Source organism: Coffea arabica, chromosome 6c (assembly GCF_036785885.1).
Source record: "Coffea arabica cultivar ET-39 chromosome 6c, Coffea Arabica ET-39 HiFi, whole genome shotgun sequence".
Classification (NCBI taxonomy): Eukaryota; Viridiplantae; Streptophyta; class Magnoliopsida; order Gentianales; family Rubiaceae; genus Coffea; species Coffea arabica.
The window spans coordinates 45,718,167-45,732,673 of record NC_092320.1 but is presented as its reverse complement, the minus strand read 5'-3'; the positions used below and the strand labels follow the sequence as shown (position 1 = coordinate 45,732,673).

The 14,507-nt window shown below is 39.4% G+C and overlaps 1 long non-coding RNA gene across 1 annotated transcript; it reads right to left on the bottom strand.

The window, feature by feature from the left end:
- Positions 1 to 10,648: 10,648 nt before the first annotated feature.
- On the bottom strand, positions 10,649 to 12,705 carry LOC140008068 (uncharacterized). The gene is made up of 2 exons (XR_011815482.1): positions 12,337 to 12,705; positions 10,649 to 10,923 (listed from the first exon to the last, which is right to left on the bottom strand). It is a non-coding gene; the product is annotated as an uncharacterized lncRNA (long non-coding RNA).
- Positions 12,706 to 14,507: the final 1,802 nt, after the last annotated feature.

Below are 14,507 nucleotides of genomic sequence, written 5' to 3'. Positions count from 1 at the left end.
AGGAAAATGGGAGAGTGTTCAAACCCCTTGGACTTGGGAGAATTTCACGAGGGAATTTAATAAAAAAATTTTTCCACCTTTGATCCAAGAAAAGAGGGAGGATGAATTTATCAAGTTGAAACAAAGGATCCTTAGTGTAGCAGAGTATGAAGGAAAATTTACTAAGCTTTCTAAGTATGCCCTTGAATTGGTGACCAATGAGCGGAAAAGGATAAAGTGGTTTGTACAAGGGCTTAATGTGAAAATCCAGGAGGGTTTGCCCGCAGCCCAAATCTCTACTTTTACTGAGACCCTCGAGAAAGCTCAAAGGGTTGAGAGTGCAAGAATGCAAGTAAGGGACTTTCACAATAGGAAGAGGAACTTTTCTAGTCATATTTTTGGACAGACTAGTAAGACTCCATAGCCTTCCAAAATTGGGAGAGGAATAGGAGGAATAAGGACTAGTAATGCTTCTAGGGGAGCTTCATCCAGAGGAGGTTATAGTGGACCGGTTCAAGCTAGGGGAGTGCCTTCTAGTGGTTCAGCCGTGACTCCTTAAGTTACTTGTAGGTACTGCAGTAAACCCAATCACTCTGAGAATAACTGCTAGAGGAAGTCGGGAAAATATCTGTTTTGTGGGAGTGCCGAACATTAACTTGCAAGTTGTCCAAAGGGACCAAAATTGGGAGGTAACCCTCAGAGGTCAGAAAAGTCAACTTCTGAGCAGACCGGTGCTGGAGGGAGCCGACCTAATGTATCGGCTAGGGTTTATGCACTGGATCATCAAGAGATGCCTGATGCGACTGAGGTGGTTGAAGGTACGATTCCTGTCTTCCACCGTTTAGCTAAGATTTTAATTGATCCGGGTGCGACACATTCTTTTGTAAACCCTAATTTCATGGACGGAATAGACTTGAAACCAATTAAGTTGCCTTATGACTTGGAGGTTAGAATGCCTACTGGGACCAAAGTCTAATTGTCAATTTGGTATATAGAAATTATGAGATCAGGGTTAGAGATCGTAAATTACTGGCCAATTTGATAGACTTAGCAATTAAGGGGTATGATGTGATTCTAAGAATGGACTGGTTAGCCCGTTACAATGTCCAGTTGAACTGTAAGACAAAAATAGTAGAATTGTGCATTCCGGGAGAGGTAACCTTGAAGTTGGATGTAAGGGGTATATTAGCCTCATCTGCACTTATTTCAGGAATCCGAGCTAGGAAAATGTGAAGTAAGGGAGCTCAGGGATATTTGACTTTTCTAATCAACACTCCTAGTGATAAAGTGGGATTGGAGGATATGCTTGTAGTAAAAGAGTTTTCGGATGTTTTTTCTGGAGAGTTAGAGTCTTTACTTCTGGAAAGGAACATAACTTTTAATATTGATGTGACTCCGGGAGTAGCACCTATCTCTAGGATACCACATCGGATGGCTCCAGTCGAACTGAAGGAATTGAAATTGCAACTGCAGGACTTGTTCGAACGGGGTTTTATAAAAGAGAGTGATTCACCGTGGGGAGCTCCAGTCTTATTCGTTAAGAAGAAAGATAGGAGTTTAAGATTGTGTATAGACTACCGAGACTTGAATGATGTTACTATTAAGAACAAGTACCTGTTGCCCCATATCGATGAATTGTTTGATCAATTGCAAGGGGCGGTAGTATTCTCGAAATTGGATTAGAGACAGGGTTACTATCAATTGAGGATTTTGGAGAAAGTTATACCCAAGACCGCTTTCAACTCAAGGTATAGACACTTTGAACTTGCCGTGATGCCATTTGGGTTAACAAATGCACCTGCTGCTTTTATGGATTTGATGCACAGGGTCTTTAAGTGTGACGACCCCACTTCTCCCAAGGGCGAACCCAAGGGTATCGGCGGGCAGCCTGCCTAGCTCACGCCAGGACTCAAAACTTAAAACAATCAAAGCCAGAAAATTCAAAAGAGTACTATATACAACCCCAAAAGAGTTATAATTACATTCTCCAAAAGTATCGAGTCAAACCACCAAAACAAAAACAAACATCCTAACTGTTCAACTATTACAAGCCAATCTTACTATACTAGTATACGAGCCAAAAGTCCCCGCGTCGGCCCCTGCTAAGGAAAACAAAAGGAATGGGGTAAGCTACATGCTTAGTAAGTAAACAGGGGCGAAAGCGTAAATTCATGTAGCAACAATTACACATTAAGAGTAAAGCAAAAGCAGAAAAGAACAACATCATATAATAAGGATACGGGTGGCTCCAAAGCCAATTCATGTGCCATGCATGATCTCCTGCCGACACTCCGTCGACCACAAATAATAGTCCGTAGAACTTCACTTGTACACCCACCGACACCTTATCACCCTCACTGGCCAGTCACCTCACAAACTTGCCCGGGCGAACGAAATCACAAACTTGAGCTTGAGTCACAAGCTCGGGTCACAAACTTGGTCACCTTCTCGGTGAACCGGATTCACAAAATTGGTTCATAACATGAACCTACAAACTTGGTGACCTCAGACTAAGTTGGACTGCCTTCGACCAAGACCTAACCGGCTCGAATAGTCCAACCAGGTCAAGAGTTCGCCCCAAACTCACAAACTTCACAAAATTATTCAAAATCACAAACTTTGCAAACTTCACAAACTTTATTCGAAAGTCGCCCCGAGCCACAAGCTCGAGGGTTTTGGTTCCAAAAGGTTCATATACATATGCCATGTACAGATATGTGCGCAAATTAGGGTCTAGGTCGAGTGCGATAAAGTACACCCTCGCCTAGGTACCCTCTTCATACAAATCGAAACACATAAGCAACGAACACACAAAAGCGGCCTGAATACTTACACAGAACTGAAATAGCAAAAGTACGAAGTCGGATCGAAATGAACAGCTAGTAGTGGGCCCCACCAGTTCCGCCCAGCTCACCTCCGTCTGAAATAGAAGATTGTGTCACATAATATCGCAAACGAATACTATCGTGCCTAAAACAAGCAAAACGGCAAAAACGGCACGCGCGCACGTAAATATGACGAACGGAAACGGAGACGGCCGTTAGCGGAAACGGCAGATTTGACACTCGTTTCTAGTTTACTCATAAGTTGAGCTACGAATATCGGATTAAGGCGTATGAGACGCCATATCGAAGCTTAAAGGATGAACAACAACTGTTATGAAGACATCCAGAACTGAAACTGGAGGATTTAGTCCCAAATGAACCAAACACAATCACTTACGAAATCTGGCTAATGCACAAATGGTCAGTTTTGAGTGCAAACTGTTTTCTATGCTACACATGGTCAAAAGAGCTGAAAATTGGCAGTTAGATAGTTCATTCCAAATGGAACAACTTTCATGAAGGTCGGCAATCCAAATTCGGAACGAAAATTGGTCATCAGGACCAAAACAGATTTCTGGTCATTTTCACGGGCAGGCCTTGTTTGCTCGGCTATATCTCAGGTTTTATAAATCCGATTCATGAAATTCCAAGGGCGTTAGAAAGCTCTGATATAGGGCTATAAGTTTGGTGTTTTGGTCGCAAGCCCAAACAGCTTGTAACCCAGTCAAATGTGAAGCCAAAGTTCCAGTCATAAACTGTCCAAAAACGTAACAGAATTTGACGGTCAAAACAGGTCTGAGTATTTCGTTTATAGCTCAGGATATACTAATCCGTTTAACCTGAAAATTTACAGGGATATCCAGGACTTAAGGGGATACAATTTTGAAGAAGGAAAATTTGTCCAATTTTGAATGTAACAAGGTCAAAAATGCAAGACACTATACCAGAATTGCAAAACAGGATCACAAACCGTATTTGACCTTAATATGCGGTAATGGCACCAAATTCATTACGGTTATTGGATGGGGGTGTAAGACCCACCGTTTCGAAGCTAAGAAACAGAGCTACAACAATGTAGAAGGTCACTCAATCCAGTTCCTAACACAACTAGGTCAAATATGCAAAATACTATACCACAATTCCCAAAACAGGTTTGCAAATCACACAAAACTGTAATTACTATAACTCAGTCTATACAAGTCCAAATGCCAAAATTCCAAAGGCATATGTTAGCTAAGACATCCTGCTACATTTCATCAGAAGACACCAACTTCAAAATCCAAACCAATTCCAGCCAAAATAGCCAAATACCAACGCCGTTTTCGCATTCTGATCAAAGCAGAACAGCTACAGTAATTTCGTCATAACTCACTCTACACTAATCCAAATGCCCTGAAATTTTACAGGCACCTTATACACATCAATACCTACAACTTTCATGTTTTGAGCAAAGTCCAATTCGGCCTCTAACCCTACGATCCAAAACCGGACAGAATTGGGATTTTATAAACCCTAACTTTCCATTTTTCCATCCAAATCCATAATTGATTGCATTTATCAACAATTCACACCTACTAGAGTTATTATAGTCCATTGCCAATCATCATACAAGGCCACAACATCCCATTCATTTTAAACCAGAAAATTCATCATAAAATGGAAAACTTCACCAAAACTCTTCAAATCAAGAAATAAATCATATATTCTAACACTTATGCCACCATTAAGCACAAAATAACCATCATTAAGTATAAGGAAGTAGTAAAACATCACTTACCTAGTATACAAGAGAAGAGGAGTTGTAGACAACCTTAGCTCTTCCAAACAAATCCACAAAACAACTCACAACCACCACTTGAAGATGTTTTATGGAGCAAAATCAAGGTTGGATGGTTGGTTTGATGATTTGGAACAAGATTGAAGTGTTTCTTCTTTGTACTTGGAGCAAGAGAGAGAGAAAGAGAGAGAGGAGAGAGCCGGCCACAAGGTGCAAGAAAAATGGTGATTTTTGAGCAATTTTTGGATATTTAATCTTTTGGTCAAAAAAGTCAAGAAAGTGAATAGTAATTCTTAAGTCTTCTCCAATGAAATGGTGACACTTGTCACCACCATTAATGCATTCCTATCCTTTCTTTTCTCTCTCACATCAATCATATCTCACTCTCTACTTATCTCTTAACACCCGATAAATTTTACACAGTATCCGGAATTTAACCTAATTGGCCGAATTTTTCCGAACTTTTTGCACTAGTGGGTCCCACGTCCGTTATACGTTCTTAATTTCTCAAAATCTAACCAATACCAGAAAAATCATCTAAAAACTATATTTACTCATAAAAATTATCTGGGGAATTTTCATATAAAGAAAATGTAGGAAAACGGGTTTTCAATCTTAACCGGAACTTAGGGTTTAAATCTTAATCCCTACTTAGGGTTTTCGAAATACTCCCAAAACCAAACGTTACCGCCCAATTAATGAATATATCAACGTAGAACGAACTGGAGCCTCACATTAAGCCTTATCTAAACCAATTTGTGGTGGTATTTATTGATGATATTTTGGTGTACTCTAAGAATGTGAAGATCACGAGAAACACTTGAGAATTGTTTTGCAGACTTTGAGGGAACACCAATTTTATGCTAAGTTTAGCAAGTGTGATTTTTGGTTAAAAGAAGTGACTTTCTTGGGACACATAATTTCTAAGGATGGGATTAAAGTAGATCCAAGTAAAGTTGAATCTGTTTCAAAGTGGAAACGACCAGAAAATCCTATTGAGGTTCGAAGTTTCATTGGACTAGTAGGGTATTACAGGAGGTTTATCCGAGATTTTTTTAGGATTGCTGGACCTATGACTGAGTTGACCAAGAAAAGTGGGAAGTTTATTTGGAGTTTCAAGTGTGAAGAGAGTTTCCAGGAATTGAAAAGACGTTTGACAAGAGCACCTATGTTAGCTTTACCGAATGGAAAAGATAGCTTTATGGTCTACACAGATGCTTCTAATGAAGGTTTAGGATGTTTTTTAATGCAAAATGATAAAGTGATAGCATATGTATCTAGGAAATTGAAACTGCATGAAGGAAATTATCCGACTCATGACTTGGACTTAGCAGCGGTGGTGTTTGCTTTAAAGAAATGGAGACATTATTTGTATGGAGTAACGTTTAAGGTTTTTACTGATCATAAAAGTCTTAAGTATTTGTTTTCTCAAAAGGAACTGAATTTGAGGCAACGTAGATGGATGGAATTTTTAGAGGACTATGATTGCACGATAAATCACCATCCAGGGAATGCCAATGTAGTGGCCGATGCTTTGAGTCATCAAGTACAAGTGGCCGGATTGATGATTAAGGAATTACACTTGCTAGAGGAAGTTAGTTATTGGAACCCCAGACTTGAGTCGAGAAAAGTGATTCTTGGGAATATTGTAGTGAATTCCACTTTATTGGAATGTATTAAAGAGATTGAAGAAAAGAACCCTAAAGTGCAAAAGTGGGTGAAGAATGTCAAAAGGGAAGAAAAGTCGGATTTTACCTTGGAATTGAATGGTATATTGAAGTTTCAAAATCAGATGGTAGTGCCAAAGGATGAAGGGCTTAAGAAGGAAATTTTAGCAGAGGCACACCGATCGAAGTTTACGGTACACCCGAGAGGGAATAAAATGTACCAAGACTTAAAGAGATTGTATTGGTGGGAAAGCATGAAGAAGGAAATTGCTCAATTTGTCCAGACTTGTTTGACTTGTCAACAAGTAAAAACCGAACATCAAAAACCATCGGGACTTTTGCAATTTTTGGAGATACCCGAGTGGAAATGAAAAAATATCACTATGGATTTTGTATCAGGTTTATCAAGGACATAAAAAAGGCCATGATGCTAGTGGATAGACTAACTAAATCGGCTCATTTTCTGCCCATCAATATGAAATATCCATTGGAGAAGTTAGCTAAGTTGTACTTGGATGAGATTATCAGGTTACATGTAATACCTGTAAGCATTGTGTCCGATAGAGATCCAAGATTTATTTCGAAGTTCTGGCAAAAGATGCAAGAGGTGTTGGGGACTAAATTGAACTTTAGTACCACATATCATCCTTAGACTGATGGACAGTCTGAGAGGACACTTCAAACCCTTGAGGATATGTTGAGAACTTGTGTTCTGGATTTTGGAAAAAGTTGGAGTAGTTTTTGATATTGATGGAATTTGCCTGTAACAATAGCTTTCACTCTTTTATTCAAATAGCTCCGTATGAAGCACTTTATGGTCAGAAGTGTAGATCTCCGATTTGTTGGAATAAAGTAGGTAAGCGAAAGATCTTAGACCCAACTACAGTGTTTTGGATCGATGAGGCTAATGAGAAAGTAAATTGGTACGCCAGAGGATTCAAACCACACAGAGTCGTCAAAAGAGTTATGCGGATAATCGGAGGAAGGACTTAGAATTTACGGTTGGAGATCTAGTATTTCTTAAGATTACACCTCTAAAAACAAGTTTAATGTCTGGGAAGAGAAAGAAGTTACAACCGAGATTTGTGGGACCTTATAAGGTTATCCAACACGTGGGGAATGTAGCATATAAGTTAGAATTGCCACCGAGTCTGTCTCGGATTCATAATGTGTTCCATGTGTCCATGTTTAAGAAATATCATCCAGACCCTTCTCATATTTTACAACCAGAAAGTATTGAAATTGATGAGACTTTAACCTATGAGGAGAAACCGGTAAAGTTTCTGGATAGGAAGGTGAAGTAATTGCGAAATAAGTAGATACCATTGGTAAAAGTTCTTTGGAGGAATCATGGAATAGAGGAAACAACCTGAGAAGTTGAAGAAGCAATTCGAAGAAAGTATCCAAACCTATTCGCAGAGCAAGGTAAATTTCGAGGACAAAATTTTCTTAAAGGGGAGAGGATGTGAAGACTCACAAAATTTATCTATTTTAAACTCCTAATTCTAGCTCATTTAATTATTTATTTGGCCAATTGCCCCGAATATTATTTTCTAACTTTTTTAAACCCAATTATATGGATCTATAGGTTAGTTATATTTTTAAAGTGACTTGTTTCAAAATTTAATTTTTGGAAGCTCGTTAAGTGAAAATAGTGAATATATGGGAGTCAATAATCGATTCGAGAATACAATAAGATTGAAAAATTGGAGACTTGTACATTAGTCTTAAAATAGGTATTTTTATGCTTAAGTATTCAAGTATTAGTTAGTGATACAATCGTTACAAGAATTTCTTGAAAAATTTTGCTTTATCACACAAAAATTGGAAGTATGCATTTTTACGTGCGTGATTTGATGAGTTATGATGCTATTAAAGTTGGTTTAGTGCTCAATCTAGTGGAATAATGTTGTGTTGTTGGTGGAAACTCAAAGGATGTGAAGAGGGAAAGTTTTCCATTTCTGCCCCTGTCATCCCCATGACCTTTAGTGCATTTTTGGTGGTTCTAATGACTTGTTTCTGATGTATATGTGTAATATAGGTTGTGTACGAAGTTTCATCAAAAAATTCATGATTTAGTTGGCCAAATGATGTGTTTTTGAAAATCAGCAAAAACTGGAATTTCGTGACATGAAATACTTGAATTGCTTGAAATGACTTGTTAAGTGAATTTAAGTAAAGTGTTTAAGTGATTAATTATGCTATAGCTACATAAATCGATGGGAGTGAATCTCCTCGACTCTTAAGTGTTAAGTGGGGGACGCCCAAATCTTACTGGCTAACCCTGGACTCGAGCCGGCGCGGGCTTGGTCGGGCTTCTTGGCGAACCATGAGAAAATAAAAGCTTGACCTATTAAGAGGTCTTGCTTGGCATACTCGAGCAGTATCGCCTTAAACAAAAGACAGGCGGGCCCGATACAAGGGTATGTAAGGTGAAAGGGGACATGATAAGTGAAGTTCTACGGACTAAACCTACCCGATTGACGGAGTGTCAACTCGTGGAGGTTCGTGATCGCGCAAGTGATAAATAGCTCCTGAGAGCTCCTATATCCTTGAATTGTTTCTGTTTACTTTTCTCGCTCGAATTGTTATTTTTTGAAATATTATTGCTCTACTTATTAAATTGGGATTGTTACTAAAACAACGTGCCTGCATGTGTGTTCTTGGCCTCACGAGCGTTTTGCTCACCCTGTAGTTTTGTTTTCCTTAACAGGAAAGGATCGGAAGTGAATCTCGGAGAAACCCTTTTGAATGTACTTTTGTGTTAGGGTTTTCAATGCACTTGGCTCGAATTGTTATTTTTTGAAATATTATTGCTCTACTTATTAAATTGGGATTGTTACTAAAACAACGTGCCTGCATGTGTGTTCTTGGCCTCACGAGCGTTTTGCTCACCCTGTAGTTTTGTTTTCCTTAACAGGAAAGGATCGGAAGTGAATCTCGGAGAAACCCTTTTGAATGTACTTTTGTGTTAGGGTTTTCAATGCACTTGGCTAGACTTTAGATTATTGCATATTTTGGGATTTGATGCAATCTTTGTGAACATGATATAAGGATTGGATACTTGATGTATTTTGGAACTCGTGATGTAAGTTTGAATGTTATTTATGGGAGTGACCTTCCTTTCTTACTTATATCATCGTGATGACTGGTTTTTTTATTTAAGCTTGAACGGCAATTGTCTTGAGTCCTGGCGAGAGTTGGGCAGGCGTCCCGTGGATACCATTTGGCTCGCCTTATGAAGAAGTGGGGACGTCACAGTTTTCCCTTGATTTTTGTGGTTCATTTGAGCCTTAATCATGTCTAAGCAACTTGGCTAGACATTGGATAAGCTCATGTGTGAGTTGGAATGAAATTTATGCAAGTAAAGTGTTTGTTTGGACCACTAGTGGACTGTTTTTGTTTCTCTTGATGACTAGACAGCTATGATCATTCTTAATCATGTTGATGTATTTCATTTTGAACTCCAATGGTACTAGGTGACCTAAATCCCTGTATATGAACATTAGAGGACCGATTTGGGTGAATTTGAACCAAAACGAATGAAGACACCACCAAGAACTAATGTAGTTTTACTTGAGGTTGGGGCTGATCCAGAGTTGGAAAATCAGCTGACTTGTTTGAGCTACTGGTATCGATAGGAGAAGAATCATATCCATAATTGGTGTCGTTGGAAAGCTCTTTGAGTCTAGTTTCCAACGCCACTGACAGCATCTAATTCTGACCTTCCTACAGTGAGATATGACCGTTTTCTCAAGACTGCGCGGGCACAACTATTTTACCCGCGAAGAACATTTTTAACTTGAATGAAACTTTTCTTTTGGTCAACTTTCTTGCAATTGTCAAACTTGTTTTGCCATGAAATTTTACTGCATTTTGGGCCTAACATGCATGTTGAATTGAGTAGATTTAACCACTCACTTGGTCACCTAATGAGCTCGCTTTTGGGTTAGAATTGAACCTAGTTTGTTAATGATTTCACTTGTTGCTCTAGGATTGGGGAATGGTGGTGAACGTAACCAAGGAACTTGATGTTTGAACTCTACATTGCTTGACAGGTTAGTGTTCCAAGTACATGAAAATATTTACGTGGAATGTCTCTTTGCTTGAATAACATGCTTACTTGGTTAAAGTAACTGCTCTTGAATTGATAACCTTTGGGACGAGGATGTATTTTATCATACTTGATCCTTTGTAGTTTACTTCGTGATATTGATATGAGATGAAATGTGTGACAGCCCCACCTTCCCCGAAGCCGTACCAAAGGAGTTAGCGGACTGCCTGCCCAGCTCTCGCCAGGACTACTAAAACGGTCAAACACTAACTCAAGTCGTTCGGGAAAATATTGGCGCGCTTAATCAACCCAATAAATGAGAAACGGGAAAACAAAAGGCAAAACGTAAAGCGAATAGTGGCTGCCACGTCACAATCCGCCAAGATCCCATTGATTACAAGAAATTTCCAACAATCACTGAAAAGAGTATATACAAGTCAAGTACAATCCATTGGATAGGAATACACCCTATTACAAACCACTTTTGTATGGTTACAAGCCAAAAGAAAGCATTTAAATCCAAGTACAACAAAGGTTCCAACTATTGAGGAGCTATACAAAATCTCTCGACTAGCTCCACTCAACTTACTCATCACAGTCAAAAGTCCAAAAGATAATTCCCTGTAAGGAAAACAAAATTTAACGGAGTGAGCTTTCGCCCAATGAGGTACTATCACGTACATATACCAAGATCACATAAACTCAAGAGCATTCAGTCCAAATACGTTCGTCAAGTAAGTAAAAGCAATAACACCCAAGTGTAAGGAATAAAAGGATACGGATGGCTCTCAGGAGCCCTTTTCCTCTTTTGCCATACTTGATCTCATCTCATTGACTCTCCGTCAATGTATACCAGGTAATCATGACCGTAGACCCCTCTTTACTCCAATTATCCGTCCACCTCACTTTCCCCTTACCGGGCCCGAACACCACACAGTACAGAATTGGTATTACTCGAGTAAACCGGAATCTAGGGTCTCATACCCAAAGATTCTCAAATACAGTTCCCATGGCTTGTCAAATGTCCCCGACCAAGTCCTTACTGGCTCGAGTCCATTGACTTCCAATGAGGTAGAGCTCAAAGTAAACAGTACAGATCCAGAGTTACATTAAGGATCGGCATCCAAGCGACACCAAATCAAACACAGTCAAGAGTATTCAAGTTATATCATAACCAAACAAGTAGGCCAGAGAGTACGAGAGTGGTAAAGTACACCCTCGCCTCACCTAGTCCAAACAATCATCACAACTAGTCCAAAACACAGAATTCAAGTACAAGAAAGCCACGGAATAACAAATATGTGAGTAGTACACTCACCAAGTCAAACAAAGTAATTTCACAAGTTTTCGCCCGACGTGAGCCTCGGATCACCGGCACGCCCTATAATAATCAAGAAAGTACAATTAAGACTCAAACACGAGTCGAATACCTTTTAATAGGAACTATTAAGGTAAAACCCAAATATAGCTTGGAAATGAAAAATACATAATATTTAGGGTTAAAAGTAGAAACAACCCTAAAATTATTCATTTCTAGTCAATCTCAACCCAACTCACAAGGATCCAATGCCCTAGACACTCGGACAGCATTTCCCCTAAAATTTCAGCTTTTCCAACCTACAAGACACCAATAAAAACCATCCAACACAACCACAAGCACCCAAACACTTCATAAGGCATTCAATATACTTCATTAGGGTCACAATACCCCTCAATACTAGCCAATTAGAAGCTCAACAATCAACCATAGCAAAGCCCCAATTGAAACCCTAAATCTGAAATTTTCCGCATAAGCGGCAATTTTCCGCAATTAACTACAATTAACGCACAAGTGAGCTATAAAACACCATTTGGAACCACCAAATCAAACCCAATCATATCCATCATATGAAACCAGAAAAATTCCAAGAAAAATCAGAAAATTAGGAAACTTCACTCCAATCCACCAAATCTTCCGTACAATCACGTATATAGCTACTATAAGGCACCACTTGGCCAAAATTAGAAACAAAAGATGAGTTCCAAGCAATATACCTTAGTTCTTCAAGAAAGGTTGAAGCTTAGAGAGTTTTCTTCCAAAACAACACCACCAAGGTCTTCAAACCCTCCTAGCAAGATGATTCTACGGACTAATTCAAGAAACAATCGGTTGATTTTCAAGATTGAGCAAGGATTTGGAGATGAAAGGTTGAAGAATGTTTTTCCTTCTTGGCTGGAGAGGTTCGGCTATGAGGAGGTGAAGAATGAAGAGGTTTTGGTCAAATTTGGACTTTTATGTAATGACAAAGAAAGTTAGGCAAAGTTAGGTAAGCTTGGTCCAACCACATTTGGACACGTGGCACCTTGTTTTGTTTAGTGTTATCCTCTTGTCCCTCCAGAGTTAATCCATCTAGGTAACCTCTAATCATCTCCTAACACCTAGTAATGAAATCCCTTTATGAACAATTTAACCGAATTGGTCGAATTTCTCTCACTAAATGCACTAGCGGGTCCCACGTCCAAAATACGTTCCAAATTTCTCACGAACTACCTTATACTAGAAAAATGATTTAAAAACTATATTTACTGATAAAATGTTAATAAAAGTAATATAATAAAGAAAATACAAGAAAACGGTGCACAGGAATAAAATAATAAATAAATAAATAATAAATTTTTTTTTTTTTTCTGGGTTCTCACATCCTCTCCCCCTAAAAAAAATTTCGCCCTCGAAATTGCTCACCTGGGTTACTAAACAGCTCAGGGTATTTCTTTTGCATCTCTTCCTCCAATTCCCAAGTTGCCTCCTCTAAACCATGATTCCTCCACATAACCTTCACTAATGGGATTTGCTTATTCCTCAGTTCCTTAATCCTTCGATCGAGTACTTGTACAGGTCTCTCTTCGTAGGTGAGTGCCTCATCTAACTCAATCTCTTCTGGTCGCACAACGTGGGTTGGATCAGGATAGTACTTTTTCAGCATTGAAACATGGAAAACGTCATGAATCCGAGATAAACTTGGCGGCAACTCGAGTCGGTACGCTACTTTCCCAATTCGTTGGAGAATTTTGTATGGCCCCACGAACCGTGGTTGAAGTTTCTTTCCTCTACCCGCAGTGACACTTCGTAGTGGCGTGATCTTAAGGAAGACACGGTCTCCAACTTCGAACTCCAAATCTTTCCTTCGGTTATCTGCGTAGCTCTTTTGTCGGCTTTGAGCTGTTTGGAGTCTTTGACGGATCAATTTAACCTTTTCTTGCGCATCCTCCATCCAAGGAATGGTTGTTGGATCTAGAACTTTCTTTTCCCCCACTTCATCCCAATAAATGGGCGAACGACACCTTCGTCCGTAGAGAGCTTCGTATGGTGCCATTTGAATGGACGAATGGAAACTATTATTATAGGCAAACTCTACTAAAGTCATATGTTGGCCCCAATTACCCCCAAAATCTAGAATACACGTTCGTAACATATCCTCGAGGGTTTGAATTGTTCGCTCCGACTGTCCATCCGTCTGGGGGTGATAAGTTGTACTAAGGTTAATTTTGGTCCCTAAGTGCTCCTGAAATTTTTGCCAAAACCTTGATACAAAACGAGGATCTCGGTCTGAAACTATACTCACTGGAACCCCATGTAACCTCACAATTTCATTCAGGTACAACCGAGCCAGTTTATCCAGGGAATCTTTCACATTCACAGGTAAGAAATGGGCCGATTTGGTCAACCGATCAACGATCACCCAAACGGCATCATGTCCTTTTTGAGTTCTTGGCAATCCAGAAACAAAGTCCATCGTGATATTTTCCCACTTCCATTCAGGTATCTCAAGAGGTTGTAACAGTCCAGAGGGTTTTTGGTGTTCAGCCTTAACTTGCTGGCAAATCAGACAGGTTTGGATATATTGAGCAATCTCCCTCTTCATTTTATCCCACCAGTACAACCGTCGCAAATCATGGTACATCTTATTACTACCAGGATGGATCGTGTATTTTGATCGATGGGCTTCCTCCAAAATTTCTCTTTTCAGGTTTTCATCATTGGCCACCACTACTCGATTCTTATATCTTAAAATCCCTTCGGGACCCAAATTGAAATCAGGTAATGCTTCCTTTTCTACTTTTTCCTTCCACTTTTGTACCATCGGATCCTTCTCTTGGGCTTCTTTAATTCGATCAAGAATAGTAGAGGTTACCCGAATATTCCCAAAAGTTATTTTCTTACATCC